The sequence below is a fragment of the Pipistrellus kuhlii genome, unplaced genomic scaffold, assembly GCF_014108245.1.
Source record: "Pipistrellus kuhlii isolate mPipKuh1 unplaced genomic scaffold, mPipKuh1.p scaffold_m20_p_5, whole genome shotgun sequence".
Lineage (NCBI taxonomy): Eukaryota > Metazoa > Chordata > Mammalia > Chiroptera > Vespertilionidae > Pipistrellus > Pipistrellus kuhlii.
The window spans coordinates 66,010,494-66,027,348 of NW_023425551.1; positions in this window are offsets into that span (position 1 = coordinate 66,010,494).

The window sequence follows — 16,855 nt, forward strand, 5'->3', positions numbered from 1 at the left end:
GGTGGGGGAGATAGAGAGACAGAAACATCTATGTGAGAGAGACACACATCGCTTGGTTGCCTCCCACACACAACCCAACCAGGGCCTGGATCGAACCTGCAACTAAGGTACGTGCCTTGACCAGAATTGAACCCAGGACCCCCAGTCCTCTGGCTGACACTCTATACACTGAGCCAATCTGGCCAGGGCATGTTTGAATATTTTAAGGAAAATTTAAAAAGACACTCTTTGCAACTGTACCGGACTCAACCAGACATGAACTTCCAGAGACACCCATGCATGGGGAAAGAGACAGTTACCAAGGAGTTTGTGGCACAACCTGGTTTTCACATACCCCTTACTGAAGAATTTATTGACAGTTTTTGGAAGAAAAGGCATATATGTTTTTATCAAATAAACTCAGGAAAGTAGTACTGAAAAATCTGTGAGCTCCAAAAGTGTTTACAAAGACCACTACTGGGCGTAAGAAAGCTGTCCTCATTGGCCAAGTTCCCTGGGAACAGACTGAGAGAAAACCTACACACTCATACTCCAATCAAAGTGTCTGGTAGCAGCAGCAAAAACTCGCCAAAGTGTGCATAGCTCCAGTCTATAAATACATAATACATTAAGTTGAAATATCCCAAACCATCTTTACCAATCTCTTTTTCTTAGCTGATTGTAAGGACAGATTTTGTGCCATCCACTTAGAAGAAATTCATTATAATTTTCATAGTGCATTCACTATACTAGAGAGCACATTGAGTTTATATTTATTAGAAGTTTCAGAATTTATTTTAATGGATATTTTTGGCATTCACAAATATTTGTAATTTTAAAAATAGTTTTCCTATCGTATTCTAACCATTCCAGCTGACCCCTAAAGGATTATATTCTTTTTATTCTTTGGGTCTTGATACACCTCTTACAGAATACTGTATTTTGTCTTTCATTATTGTTAGTGTTTGTATTTATTTCCTTCATGAGGCTGAAAGCTATTTAAGGCAGGATTTATCTTACCCATCTTTGTTTGATCTCTTAACAGCTGGGAAGTAGTAGAAACTTTGGAAATATGTATTGAGTTGAATTGAGTGTAATTACTTGGCATAAACAATATGTTCTAGATAAGTGATGCAACATATCAAAAATTTCATTAATTATATAACGTGCACTTCCATCACTCAAAAGCCTGTTCATTGCCCTGCATTTTAACATCACCAACAGTCTCCCAGATACCTATTACCTTCATGAATTCTCTCCTTCATTGGCCAATGCACGTCTGTTGTTTCTACTCCTGAAGTTTCACTTTCCTCTCCTCATTTTTTCTATCTTACTATAGGTTCAGTATTTTGTAACCTAGGTTCTGTGTAAGACCCTCCTAACTTGTCTTTCCCCCATCTGGTGCATCCTCACTACTATGAGGGGAACCTTCCTGATACAGGTAAGATGGAACCTCTAAGCATTCTCAGTTACCCCCAAACGGGCTTCTCCCAAGGCCCTCTACCCTAATCTCAAGCCAACTCTCTGCCTAATTTCTAGCTAACCAGGTCCACAAGCCCCACATTCTGGCCCCATGGGCCATTCACCAGCTCCCAGCATTTTACACACTTTCATAACTTTGTGTCTTTGCCTCGACAGTTCCCTAAAATTTCAAAAATTCTATTTGAAGCTCAGATTTATGCAAAGTCTAGTGTAACAGATAAAAGTAAAAGAAAGGCACCTGAAAGTTCTTTACCTATCAGCAATCATGCATTTCTTTAGCACTAAGAGCACAGACAAACTAAAGCCAAAAGCAGACACGCTCAACATTACCCTAATACATACCTATACCAGTGGCTGGCAAACTCATCAGTCAACAGAGCCAAATATCAACAGTACGACGATTAAAATTTCTTTTGAGAGCCAAAACCGACTTCTGCGCATGGGCCACAAAGTTTCAATCACACTGTACATGTGCGCCCGCACGTGGTATTTTGTGGAAGAGCCACACTCAAGGGGCCAACGAGCTGTAATGTTGCTTAGATGATTTTAACCCCTTGTACACCATAAGCGTATGTAGATGCAAGCAGTGGACCTTCCCCATATGCCATGTGCATCTATAAAACAAACAAACAATTTTTTTTCCCTAAATGGCATCCCTGACCAACTTTAAAATCATTTTTTATGAAAATTTTCAACTGAAGTATTCAAGAACACCTGAATTGTGAGTAATATACTTATTTTTATAATATTCTTTAAAATTAAATTCAAAATATCACGGCGTATGGGGATGGTTTCCATTTTGGACGTGTGGTAGTTAACTGGTTAAAATCTGTACTTATTCAGGCAAAGCAATTTGTGGACTTGGGAGTTGCTGAAATCTTCAGAGAACAGAAAAAGCCCCAGGGAAAGGTTTCTGCCCTTCCCACAAACACTTCTAATTAATGATAGTGAGTAAACACCTGCATGGCTTTAGAAAAATAGATTTGTCAGAGGACAAGGGGACAAGATATAATACAGGACCATAACCATTAAACTCTCTCATAAAAAAAAAAAAAAAAAAAAAAAAAAAACACTACAGTAATTGCTACCACAAATTTAGAACCCAGAAATGTTCACACCACGACAATTTAGCAGGCAGACATCATAATCGCATTAGGTATAACCCCATGTGGTTCTCCCAGAGCCATCCCGAAGATTAAAGAACTTAGATATTTATCTGACATAGTGTTGCTAGATTACAATATTCAGGTACCTCTTAATCCCTTAGCACCTGAGGCTGAAATGCATTCGCTGGCATTATAAGCAAGAAGAAATGAATCAAGGCGCTTGCTAATTTATATAATAGTTAAAAGTCTCCAAGTCTTAATAGTTCATCTTGGGCAATTAAAGCATTTCTTAGATGAGTACTTCTTCCCCATACCTCTTCCTTTTCTGGGAATCTGTGCGATGCTCACATTTTCCAGTGAAGAGGGAAGTTGTGGATACCAGGATCATTACCAAGTCAAGTTAGATCAACTGTTACTTAAGAGATTCAGGCCTAAGTGGATCTTTTTTAATCTCAGAAAACTATCTTTAATTCTTACCTTGTCAATGGCAAACATAGCCATGGGAGCCTTAGATAGTATGGGACCCAGAAATTGCTTTCTTCTCAAAATCCCTTTCTTGACAAAAACGAACAGTTTACTAACTCAATTACTTGTGTTAACTGAAATGTTATGCAGCCTAGTGGTGATGTGGCCATTACCGGAGGAGCTAAGGAGAAAGCCCCACCGAAGATACTGTTTACACCACGCCTAGGATGAAGGAATTTAGAAGGTATTTAAAATCCCATACTCCTTCATCCCACATCAGCAACCATGCTGTAGACAGCTGGTCCAGGAACTGACTTTTGATAACTATTAGAAGGGTCAGAGGTCAGGCTTTATGGGGATCTTTAAAAAAAAAAAAAAAAAAAAAGAACACCAAGCCACACTAAAATCATCTAAAATAGCAATAAACAGAAATAGACTAAAAACTTATTTGGTGCAAATTTTTTAGCAGTTCTACTGTGCTCCCAATTTCATTTGGGCAGAGAATGTCCCTGCATTTTTTAGTAGAATACTAAACATATTCTGAGTGTGTGTGTGTGTGTGTGTGTGTGTGTGTGTGTGTTTTCCCCTATGGTGAACTTAGGTGAAGTTTTAATTACAAAGAAGCATAATCATTCTGAGCAGGGTGGACCTGGTTTTCTGGCTCCAGCCTTGACCATTCTTAATCTGAGGCAAGGCCAAAGACATGTCCGTTACCTAGACTGTGTGGAGGGCAGTAAGGATGTGCTGCAGAGGGGGCAGGTGCCCAGTGGGGCCCAAATCCCCGAGAACCCACAAAATTAGCCCTGTATCACATATCTCACACTGGCTTCCCTGAGCGACAGACTAAGTTGAATTTGTCTCCCACCATTGTCCCCACACCTTCTCACATACCTTTGTCCTTGGGCCCGGCGCACGTTCCTGAGCTTGAGTCAGTACCTGCTTGGCTTCTGGCTGGTGGAAACCCTCACAAATAGCAAGACAATGCTGAACACGTGGAGGCAATCATTCTCCAAGGGCAACATTCTTAAAGCGATAACGGTGCAATTTTGGAGAAGTGGGTTTCTATAGTTGGATCGGGGAGTTATAACGGAGGAGCCTTCTCACTGTTCTATATAAAAGATAAAATGTGTGGCACTGGTAGAAAGCTTCCCAAAGCTAGAGCTTCCGATGGAAAGCATCGCCACGAACACACTGGAAAATCCCGTCCTTGTGATCAACGTTACCTGTGCCTCACCTGTGCCTCTCACCAAACCTGTGCCTCTCATCTCAGATTAGCAGGCTCCTTCACACATGGTACTCATTTGATCCCTCGACAATTAAGGAACACCGTGCTGGGCTTACTGCCAAGGCATCCCATTACAGTAGGGAACACACTATCTCTAGAACATTCTCACTTCAGATGGAAATAAAGCCCTTCCCAGATTGAATGCTACTGTGCATTCGCCCCTTTCACCCAGGCTTTTCCTTACATGCCTCTTTCTCCAAAGCATATTCCACCGAATCCTAAATTCTTGGGTTTACCACCATCTGCTACCCTCTTGCCCTCCCGGCGCCACAGACATTAGGGAAACCTTCATCACAGACAATTCCTCACCCTCTCCCAGGGTTCCCAGTTGCCCAAACCAGTGCTGTCCAATATAAATAGAATGAAAAAGCCACATGTATAATTTTAAATTTTTCAGTAGACACAATGAAAAAAAGAAAAGATAGTAAGTGGAATTTCTTAAAGAGGCATATTCTGGCCCTGGCCAGTGAGGCTCAATGGTTGGATCCTCGGCTTGCATACCGAAGGGTCTCAGGTTTGATTCCCAGTCAAGGGCATGCATCTAGGTTGTAGGTTCTGTCCTCCAGCCTGATCAGGGTGCGTGCAGGGGGCAATCAATTGACGTGTCTCTTTCATATCAATAGTTTCTCTTTCTCTCTCTCTCCCTTTCTCTTTCTCTCTCTCCCTCTCTCTCTCTCTCTCTCAAATTCAATGAAAAAATATATTCTTGAGTGGAAACATACTGCGGTAAAATTTACATAAAATTGACATTTTAACCATTTTTAAGTGTACAGTTCAGTAGCATGAAGTACATTCAGTGCAAGCATCACCATTATCCATTTCCAGAGCATTTCATCATCCCACACAGAAACTTTGTGCCTATTAAACAGTAACTCCCCATTGCTCTCCACTCCCACCGGCTCCTGGTAACCTCTATTCTATTTTCCAGTTCTATGAATTTGCCTATACTAGATATTTCATGTAAGTGAAATGATCAATTATTTATCATTTTGTGACTGGCTTAATGTTTTCAAGGTTCATCTATGCCATAGCATGTCAGAATTTCATTCCTTTTTAAGGCTAAATAATGTTTCATTCTATACATACACACCACATTTTGTTGATTGATTCATCTGTTGATGGATACTTGGGTGTTACCACCTTTTGGCTATTGTGAATAATGCTGCTGTGAACATTGGTGTATAAGCAACTGTTTTAGTCCCTGTTTCAATTCTTTAGGTATAAACCTAGAATTAGTCAGATTATTTCTAAAAAAATATTTTACTTAACCCAATATATCAAAAATATTATCATTATATTATGTGGTCAATAGAAAAAAAAGGAATATGTTACTTTAAAATCCATTGTACATACAGTACTTCCCAATTCAAATGATATTCACCAAAAATTCTTGATCTGTATTTAGATTTCATAAAATTTATAGTTGGAAAAGTAGATTTACATATCAGGTTCCAAATATACTTTAGAATGTGTAAATTAATTTAAATGAAATCACATTTAAAATTCAGCTCCTTAGTTATGTTTCAAGTGCTCAATGCCCACATGTGGTTAGAGGCTTCCATACTGACCGACTGGGTAGAAATATCTCTCTCTGGCCCTCCAGTCAGGCTCCATCCTCTCTTTCTCAACCTGCTTCCCTCTATTCCCCAACATGTATTCTAGATCAACTGATCCTGACCATCAATTCACCACATCTGTATGGAGCGCTGGCAATGTGCCACCCCTGGATGTAATGGCGGGCAAAATTATGTTTGCATGGAACTCCAAAACAGTGGGGCCAACAGACTAAAAACAAGTAACTGCACAAGTAAAATATACTAGACTGTTATAAGCCCGGTGGTGGGAAAGGGTGCAATAACAGGACAGATGGGTATGAAAAAGATGACCACACAGTGTCTCACAGATACGAGAATATGTGTGTGTGTGTGGGGGGGGGGAGAGCAGAGCTCTGGTGGTGGCCTTTATTTAGAAGGAAAGCTTCTCAGAGGGAGCTGAGGTGGAAGAACAGATGAACTGGGGAAAGGGGGACCGAAGGGGGCAGACATGGTAGTGAAATGACAAGGAGGCAGAAGGGACAGCATGTGCGGAAAGTCTCGGGTGAGAAAACGTGTACCTCTGAGGAGCACAGAGGTGAGCAGTAAATGCCAGTGTAGACGGTGCTGCCGCCGCAGAGGAGGTAAGCAGGTCAGCAGGACTGGCTCTTATAGCTCCTCACCTCTTATTAAGGACTTGGGATTTTGTAGCAAGTGCCAGGGGAAAGCTATTAAAAGATGTTTAAGGTGTTCGGTTGGCATTTCTTTTTAAAGACCACTCTGGCTGCCCGGCAGAGAAAAACCCTGACTCCTCAGCTTGGAGCCTAAAGGGACCTCCTTTCCTGCCTCTGCATCTGGACCAGTGGTTCCCAGCCGTTGTTGTGGCCATGCCCACCTAAGCATCTCTAAAACCCTGATACCCCTCACATCCCACCCCCCGTGACATATACTTCTTATTATTCAGAAAGTGGACTATTCGCGTGGAGAAAGCCTAAAAGGCCATTAACTTGGTCTAAATAAGCTTCCAAAGAACATGGCATCATGAAAAATAAAAATAAAAGAACCTAAGGACAGTTGAAGTACTGAGGAAGAAATCACTAAGAAATTATTTAAAAAATAATAATAATACGAAGTGATATAAAAAATAGCAAATAAAGTTTCAAAACATAATAATGAACTGAAATGTATGAATATGTCACAATATATATATTTATATACTGTATATGAGGCCCCTACAACCATAATAAATGCAAAAAATTCACTGTTAATAACTTATTTTCAAATTGCCCCCCTTAAAAATAAAATTGCCCCCTGTGGGGGGGGGTGCCCCAGGTTGGAAACCACACTGCTGAGTCCAAGTTCATCACATCCACCATCACTCTGGCCTTGTATTTATTGCCATTTCAGGTGCTGCCTTCCTTTGCTGTTCTTCATACCCTTACTCACTAATGCACTTCACCCCAACTGCAATCTTTTCCAGGGGGCAGGAAAAATTTCTCCCCTATCCTTATGTGCCCACAGCCTGGAACAGATATTCTGGGCCAATCTGTTCAATTGGATTGAGGTAAGTCTGCTTATAGTTTGCTACTTTCTCTCCCCCAAAAGCATTCTATGACCTAATTAACTCTGTCTTTGATCCAACTCTGCTGTTCTCCGCTTGCCACCAAGACTGAAGTCCTTGAACAGGCCTTGGGCAGCCCTCCAGCACGTGGGCTGCTGATACTGAATTACGAAAAGGGGTTTTGTTTCAGGTCAGGCTAGGGTTGTGGAAGGCGTCAGCCCATAAGTGACCTAGCTTTTCAGAGCTTCAAGGAACTCTCCTCCTACCCTTCAAAGTCCTGGCATGAAAACTATGCACTTAACAGAGTTCTCAAGAAATTCAAACCCGTCTCCAGGAGGTGCTTGCACTTGGCTACTCACCATCCTTAGCGATGGACTGCAAAAGCATTGGATTCCTTTCCACCTTCCATTCACAATGGATTGAAATTTCATGATCTTGGGGAGGGGAAGAAGGGTGGAAAGGGCCCAAAGTTTGTCATTTACAAATTGTGACCTCTGAGCCAGTTTTGACATCCAAAACGGGTGATAATGCCTACCTCTGCAGATTAGGTTGGCAGGATTAAAGAAGTGAAAATATCTACGTACCCTGAGTTGTGGTCAAACTGCTTTCTTGGGTGCCTTTAGGACTTCGTGGGGGTGTGGGAGGAAGTGGGGAGTGACCTTTGCAGCCAATAGAAAAGCTACTAGGTTTCCTCTTATTCTTCCTGGAGAATAAGACATTATGAAAATTATCTCGGAAGGGGGGGGGGGAAAGCCCACTTATGAAACATATTAAGATAAATATTTTCAATATCACACAATTTATGATACAAAAAAAGTAAGTATAATGTTCACATGCACAGGAGCAGCCTTTTATTTTGCCCTCACTCTCGGCAGCTTGGATGAGCATGAAACAAACTGTACAGTGCAGGGCTAATTCGCGAATTATAAACAACGAAGACTGTGAAAGCTGAGTGAGGATTTAGGGCTTCTCTCCAGAGGCCCTCCTTCCCTAGCAGCAGACTTGGGCCGGGCTGCCCACGGAGACATCATCTCCTGGCTGCCTCCTCTCCACTCGCGCGGCCGGGGACTGACAGTCGAGTCCTGCGCGCGGATCTGGATGCTCTGAGCTCCGGGTCCGAGGGGCGCGGGGCCGCGGCGAGTCAAGGCCACTTCCAATCTCTCCCCGAGGCCGCGGCCACCCTCGGATCCCGGGGCTCCAGCAATCGGGATCACACAGCTCTCCCCCGCTGAGCGCCTCCTCCATCCCCATCATCTCCAGGCCCCGGCGGGGTCAGCGCGGGGACGAGGCCGGTCACTGCCCGGGAATAACCCGGCCCCGCAGCGAGCTCGGGGCGGGGAAGAGCGAGCGCGCCCGCAGGCCCCGCCCCATCGCCAGATGCCGCGTCGCCCGTGCGCGGCGATTGGCGGGTGCGGCCGCGGGATGAATGGGGTGACCGCGGCGGGGAGGAGAGGGAGAGGAGGGGGGTGGACTCAGGCCTGGGGGGGACGCCGGAAGGCTGGGGGAGGCGGCTCCGCAGGCGGTGAAAGGTCCCCCAGCCCCGCTGGTGCAGGAGGGGTCGCTGGGCGGTGTGCAGGCCGAGGAGCGCTGGAGGGGCATCGGTCCAGACTCCGGTGCGAGCGGCGGGGAGGCGAGAGCGAGCCTCAGCCATCTCTGAGGATCCCTCCTGGGCGCTCCCAGTGCAAAGATGGCCCCGCTCTTGGGAAGAGCTAGTTAGTATTGGAATCCGCGTCTGGACATTCACGTTTGGACACTCAGCTTTTTTTTTTTTTTTTTTTTTTTTTTGCTTCTCTCCCCGCCCCCCACCCCCACCCCCTTCCCATCCCTACACCAAGTACTCTTTGGGACTTAACATTCTATAATATATTCGGTCATTGCAGAAATTATCTATTGCGCGTAGACTTCATGCCTGCATACCCAGTGAACCAGGCAGACTTGTTTGTGCAATCCTGACGTTTAGATGATTGGGGAAGTAGGGATAAAAATAAGTAAAACAATTACAGATTGTGAGAAGTGCTCTACAATAAGTATGAACTTGTGGGTGAGGAAGGGGAAGTAGAGAGGAGAAACTGCTTTAAGCGAGCATGTCATATCGGAAAGACCAATATGAAAAGGTGATTTAAGTTGAGGCTCAAAAAGGGAGAGAGAAGCAGTTTTCTGTAGAGCTAGATTCTTGGCAAAGGCCCTGCTACTCCAATCCCCCTTTCTCATCCTTTACATCTGAATTCCCATAGCACTTTTTTGGGGGGGGGGGGGGGGCAGAAGAGAGCATTTCTTACGCCAATTACTATAGTTTTATTATCTCAATACCTAGCACATAGCAGGTCTCCAAAGAATATATACTTAGCATCCACTGACTTCTAGATACCCTTCTAGGTGCCCAGGATAATAAAAAAAAAGTGAATGGCTCAGCAGTTGAGCGTCCACCCAGGAACCAAGAGGTTACCAGTTCGATTCCTGGTCAGGGCATATGCCCAGGTTGCGGGCTCAATCCCCAGTAGGGGACATGCAGGAGGCAGCCAGTCAATTGATGTTTCCCTCTCCCTTCTCTGAAATTGATTAAAAATATATATATATTTTTTTTTTTTAAAAATAATTTAAAAATTAAAAAGTGAATAGAGCATTCATGAATGTTTCCCGAATATTAATTTTGTCTTTTTATGCTTATCCTAGACATCCACTGTGTCACTCTTTATCCCCAGACTTTGTGAATTTTTTTATTATATAACCACAACCCAACTTTTAAGGCTTTTATGCTTTCAGAGCTTAGTTACTTCTTAACTGGCTTATCCAGTAAACTAATTGGACCTAGCCATCAGTGAATGAAAGTACAATGCATTATTCTTCCCATGTAATGTTTGTGTTCATTTTTATGTTTGTGTTTTAATAGTATCCTGCAGTGCCTTGATTTAAAGTAATAAATGAAATGAATATTTGAGGTTACTTGACTAGCCCTTTGAGTTGAGAAAATGTTTATTGATGGCTTGGAAATAAGGGTCCCTTTCCTCTAAACCTTCATTCAATTAAACGGAATCTTAATATGTTTACAGAGTGGCCTGCCTTCTTATCTATTGCCTCCTTTTGAAATTTGACAACTTACTCATATATGTAAATGTTTTCCTGTGATATGAGAAAACTATATTGGGGAAAAACAAATTCTATAGCTGAAATATTGACATAGTTATCAAAATACTAGGCCTATCTTGATTGTTCTGACAAAGTAAATAAACTATTTCAATTCTTCTGTCTCTGATTCTGTTTTTAAAAGTAAAACTATTGATGCCATTTGTATTAGTTATGTATTGTTTTGTAACAAATCCCAAAACTTAGTGGCTTGGAACAACATTCTTTATCTCAAATTTCCTGTATTTGAGGAATCCTGACATTGCTTCGCCATTTCTCAGAGACTGCAATCAAAATAGTGATTGGGTTTGAAGTCATCTCAACGCTTTATTGTGAAGTTCACTTCCAAGTTCACCTGTGTTCCTTATGGCTGTCATATTTCTAGTTGTCTATTAGCCAGAGGCCACCCATAGTTATATGAGCATTTCCAATACGGCACCTTGCTTCATCCAAGTATGGAAGCCAAGCAGCTATACAGAGAGTGCCAGTAAGATAGAAGTCACTTCTTTTCTACCAGATCTTGGGGGGGTTGGGGGGGAGGGGGGTGGAGGGTGGAGGGTGGAATCATTCCATTATTTTTGTCAGATTCTTTCTAACCTTTATGAGCAAGTGACTAGGTCCAACACATCTACATGAGTATCAGGCACCAGAGATCACTTTCAGAAGCTACCTACCCTATTATCAAAACATTAACTAATTAAATAAATTTGAGATTCTAACAGTCTTTCTTGCATATCCTGAAACAGCCTATGTCTTAATTTGCTTTCTTTATCATAAATAAAATAGTCTTTTGAGAGTCTAGTTCAATAAATATTTGTTGAATGCCTACTAGGTATCTGGCATAGCACAATGTTAAAGCAGCAAAAATAAATGATAAACTTTCTGGCCTTGAGTTGGGAAAAAGTATAAGCAAATAATTATAATATTAATATTATAAATTATAAAACAGAGTGCTCTGATTATGGAGAGAATAGGAAAGAAAGGTTCTGTTCTAGGTCATATTTAGAGAAGTAAAAAGTATAGGGGGAGATGGAAAGAAAAATGAAAAAATTAGGTAGATTAAGACTATAGAAGCAAGGCACTTTATAACACAGTATGCATATAACTAAAACATCCTATGACCCAGAATGACTAAATCTCTACAGCTAATATTTGGAAAGCTTGTTTTATAAATAATAGAATTAGCCAAAGTATATTCTGTATTATATCATCTTTTCCAAAATCATATAGAACATACTTCTCAACAACAAAAACCACAATACTACTCTGTTTTGCACATACTTTTTGTTAGAAGTTTGGTTTCTACTTCCTAGAAATCTTTAGCCTTTTAAAAAAAAATTTTTTTTTATTCCTCACCCTTGGACATGCTTAGGGAGAGGTATGGAGAGAAAGAGAAAGAAACATCAAGGTGAGAGAGAAACATTGATCAGTTGCCTTTCATACATGCCCCAACTGGGAATCAAATTAAAACCCAGGCATGTGCCCTGACCAGGAATCAAACCAACAAGCTTTCATTGATTCGTTGAGCCACTCTGGCTGGGCTTTAACTCTTTAATATGTTATAGGATGCAAATCAATTATGAAATTTGTCTTTTGATAATCAGCAAAGTAAGACACATTGAGAATCTGTCCTGGTATAATATTTTATATTTAGCATAGCTAAGCTCTGAAGAAGTTGAGAACTGAGACTTGAATTCAATCGTAATTCTGCACTAACTGGCTCTGCAACCTTGGGCATGCCATTTAACTCTTGTCATCTCATTATGTTGCTGAAAGCATAAAATTAGAATGTATTGGGAAAGGCCTTAGACATTTCTGAGTAATAAAAAAATAAAAAATTAGTACTAAATTTGATTCATCTTGAAATAAATATGACAGTTCTATTGCAAGAGAAAGTGCTTAATATTCAAGATAACTACTACATTTATAGAAGAGTAAGATATCCCAATTTAAGACAACTATTTCTCTCCATGATAACTGTACGTATAGTCTTGCTTCCTGTATAGCACTTTTAAAATGTTAACTATTCTTTGGACCCTATTCATTTTTCAAATGTTTACATTTCATAAAAGTGGCAGAAAAAAAACTATGATCTTGACTTTAATGAGGTACAGAAAAATAATACCCATAAATAATAATTTTTAAACTATTGTCATTGGTATTTTCTTTCTCTTAGACTGAATTTGTGGCTAAGTGGTTTCTAGTAAAAGCACATCTTACTGATTTGCATTTCAATTTTTCCATTCATGTGTTCATTTTTTTTAGCCATTGGATAAATATTTATTGAGCTCTTCCAGGTGCCAGGCAATGTTGCAAGTGCTGGGGGAGGTATGTGTGTGCCAGTGTTTCAGTCTGTGCCCTCAGTGAGCTTAAGTTGTTGGTGGTGGTGGGGGGAGGGTGATAAACAAAACTAAACAAACCTATAGGATGTCAGGCAGTGATAAATGCTAAGGAGTAAAATAAAGCAAAGTAAAAGGTTTCCAGAATGTGGGAGGGAAGAAAGGAGATATTGCAAATTTAGAGAATGATCAAGGAGAACTCCCTGAGAGGGTGACATTTATAGAGATCAAAATGAACCACAGATATAAGCCTTGGAGCTTTCTGGATTGATTAATCTATGCATTGGGGGAGATTAAGTGCAAAGGCCTTGAAACAAGTCTAGTACTTGGTGTACTCAAGAAATAAAAAGGAGGCCATTGTGAGTGGAAGACAGAACAGCTTTAGAAGGTCAGAGAAATGGTAAGGTGCTAAATCATGAAGAACCTTGTGGGCCACGGTAAGCATTTTGATTTGCACTCTTACTGAGATGAGAGGTTGATATATGGCGTTAAGCCAGCAAGTGACATGATCTGGCTTTGCTTTTAAGAGGATCACTCCAGCTGCTGGGTTGGAGGCAAAAGCAGAAGTAAAGGTTGAGGAAGAGGGCTATTTCAAAATTCTGGACAACTGATAGTGACTCAAACTCATGGTTTGCTAAGAACTGTGAAAAGTTAACGGATTCTGGATGTTTTGAATATTGAGCAGGCAGGATTTGGCTGATGCATGGACGTAGGACATGAGCGAAAGAGGGAAGTTAAACAGAACTCTAAGCCTTGCAGGGGTCCTCAAACTTTTTAAAGTGGGGGCCAGATCATGGTCCCTCAGAGAGCTGGAGGGCCGGACTATATGAACTACTAATTCCTACTGTAACACCTCGGCTGTGCTCACTGCCCAAAAAACCTGGCGGGCCGGATCAGACTCCTCTGTGGGCCGCATGTGGCCCGCGGGCCGTAGTTTGAAGACGCCTGCCTTAGAGTCTAAAGTGTTTGGTTTGGGAAACTGGGTGAATGTAATTGTCATTTACAGAGCTGGGAAGACCAGGAAAGGAGCAGGTGTGGGGGAAAATTCAAGAGTTCGTGTTTTAGTATTCTTATCTTGAGATGCCTTTTGGACATCCAAGAAGGGAAGTATTTAATAGGCAGTAAAGTACAAGTCTGGAATTCAGGAGAAAGGTCTGAGTTGGAGAAATACATTTGGGAATCAGCAGAGTATAGATGGAATCCATAGCCAGGAAAGGGGGTTGATAATATCACCTAGCAAGGAAATTAAAATAGAGAGCACCGAGGTCACGGATTCCTCTCATAGCACCGTTGCTTCTGGATAGAGTACTAAAGACAGCAGGAGAAAAGACTAGAGAACCCAGAAATAGTTCACACTGTTCATTCATTCAGCTGATATTGATGAGCTCCTGCTATTTGGCAGAGGTTCTGCTGGCCATTGGGAAAACAACATGGCAGACCAGGCATGCACAGTTCCTTCAAGTAGTTCACATCCACCAACATGAACACTCAAGGACAGCTGCAGAGATAAACCTCAGTACATATTACTGAACAGCAATGGAGAGGAGTGGCAGCAAAGTTACCAGGGGAGTGTGGAATTGACTCCAAGGTCTGAGGAGGAAAGGACTACCTTTACCCTTTATCTGCCTCCAACAAAGACAAGCCAGCCAATGGGAACCCCTGGCAACAAGATAACAAAAAATACAAACTAGGAAATGAGAAGAAGAAGAAAAGCAAGATCACAGGAAAGGGAAAAAGAAATCAATAGTAGCATTCTTAGCATAAGCTAGATTGTACTTGCTCAGCTGGAGTAGCTCAGATGGAGATACACTGAACAGTTGCAGTTTGGTTCCAGTCAGGACACATGCCTGGGTTGTAGGTTTGATCCTAGGAAGGATCAATGTTTCTCTCTCTCCCTCCCTCTCTCTAAGTACCGGTATGTCCTCAGGTGAGGATTAAACCAACAAACAAAAATATTCACTAGTTTATCCTTTATATGTTAGTCAATTTTCAAATGTCCAGAGGTAAACACAGGCCTATATCTTCTTTATTTTCAGTTTAAAATTTTTTTCTAAATTTATTTTTTATTGACAGTATTAAAGATGTCCCTCATACCTCTCCAGTTTGTCCCCCTCCACCTACCTCCTGCCACACCCCAGGCCTTCACAACACTATTATCTGTGTCCATGGGCTATGCACGTATCCATGTAAGTTCTTTAGTTAATCTCTTCTTGTCCACTCTTCCCTCTGAGATCTGTCAGTCAACACAAGCATATATCTTATCACAAGAGATAGATTTCATCATGTCATGCAAATACTTCTTAAGCACATACAATAGTCACTAATTAGATTACATTCCAATGAAACTTTCAATTGTATTTCTTCATCCACCGACAGATGCAATAGCAGTAGAATAAATTTCCCAGGATGTTAAATACTTTCTTTCCCAAGAGTGACAGTGAAGCAACCTTCTAATATACTTTGAAGTATGTGGTGGGAGGAGATTTGGGACCACTGATGAAAACTAAGAGCATAAGGAAAAATGCTACCAGAGTTTAAATAAAGGACAGCAGGAGGAGAAACAGCAGTAGGAAGAAAATGAAGATGATTCAATAATCACTTCTAGGGGGTCTCTACCATATGGGTGCTATAAAGAAATGGATAAGAGTTACAGGGTTTTGTTACTGCACCCTAACTTGGTTTATTTTCAATAGAGTGCTTATAAGAACTAAGATGACTCCAGCACAGTGTCTAGACCCCAAAAGGCTAAGAATTTAATTCTGATGCCAACTAAAAAACTTTCCTTGAGCATTGGTCTTGAGTCCTAGGCAATAAGTCCTAGGCATTTTTTTAATTTATTACGATGGAAGTTGAGGAGTCATTTCAGTTCTACTGCTTCTCTTGCAGCTTTATCATGAACGTAATGGTGCTACAATAAGGAGCAATTCATCCAGTGGTCACGATAACTAGTTTACACTGTTGGGTATAAGATGAGTTGGGGAGCGGTGACTCCTCCTAACATATATGTATTGGGAACCCTATGTCTTTTTGGGGGGGGAGAATGAGAACATGATCTTACTAATTTAGGTTTGAGAGGAGTCAATAGTCCTGGGACATGATTATCATGAGAGGGTTGGAATTCTGGAGCAGAAAATGGAAGCACCAGAATGATGATGGTAATGGGGAGGGGAAGTAAGAGTGTACTTATTCAAAACATATTTACTAAGCTCTTATTATAAACCAGGGACTGTACTAAGATCTACAGATAAATAACTAGCAAAATATAACATATTCCCCTCCAATGCTTTACAATCTAAAGCAGTGGTCTTTGAAGTGGGGGTATATGCACTCCATTGATTGAACAAGAGGTACAGTGCAGGAAACAACTACAGTGTTGAGTGGAAAATGCTATAATGGAAACCAAAATACACAGATCAACTAAGAGTTATATATCACGGGATATGTCAAAATGTATCCCTTGGGGGACAGGAATAAAATATTAGAACTTTATATTTACTTTTATTTTAAAATAAGAAAAATATTTAAAATTTAATGTATGACTTGACAGTTATATAAGCCAGTGATTTTTCAACCTTTTTCATCTTATGGCACATATTAACTAATTACTAAAGTTCTGTGGCATAACAAACAATATATTTTTTGCACATCTGACAAAAATAGGTATAATTTTTATTAATTTACCAAAAAAATTAATAGTAATTACCTACTCTTTTTGATTCACATTAACTTTTTTTTAGAGTGTTAAACTGTTCCACATTTATTTACTTATTTATTTATTCTATCTTAATCCTCAGCCAGGATATTTTTCCATTGATTTTTATTTTTTAATTTTGATTGATTGATTGATTGATTAAGGTATTACATATGTTTCCTTATCCCCCATGGTCCTCTTCCCCCACTTATGCCCTCACCCCCCTAGTGTCTGTGTCCATTGGTTATGCTTATATGCATGCATACAAATCCTTTGGTTGATCTCTCCCCCT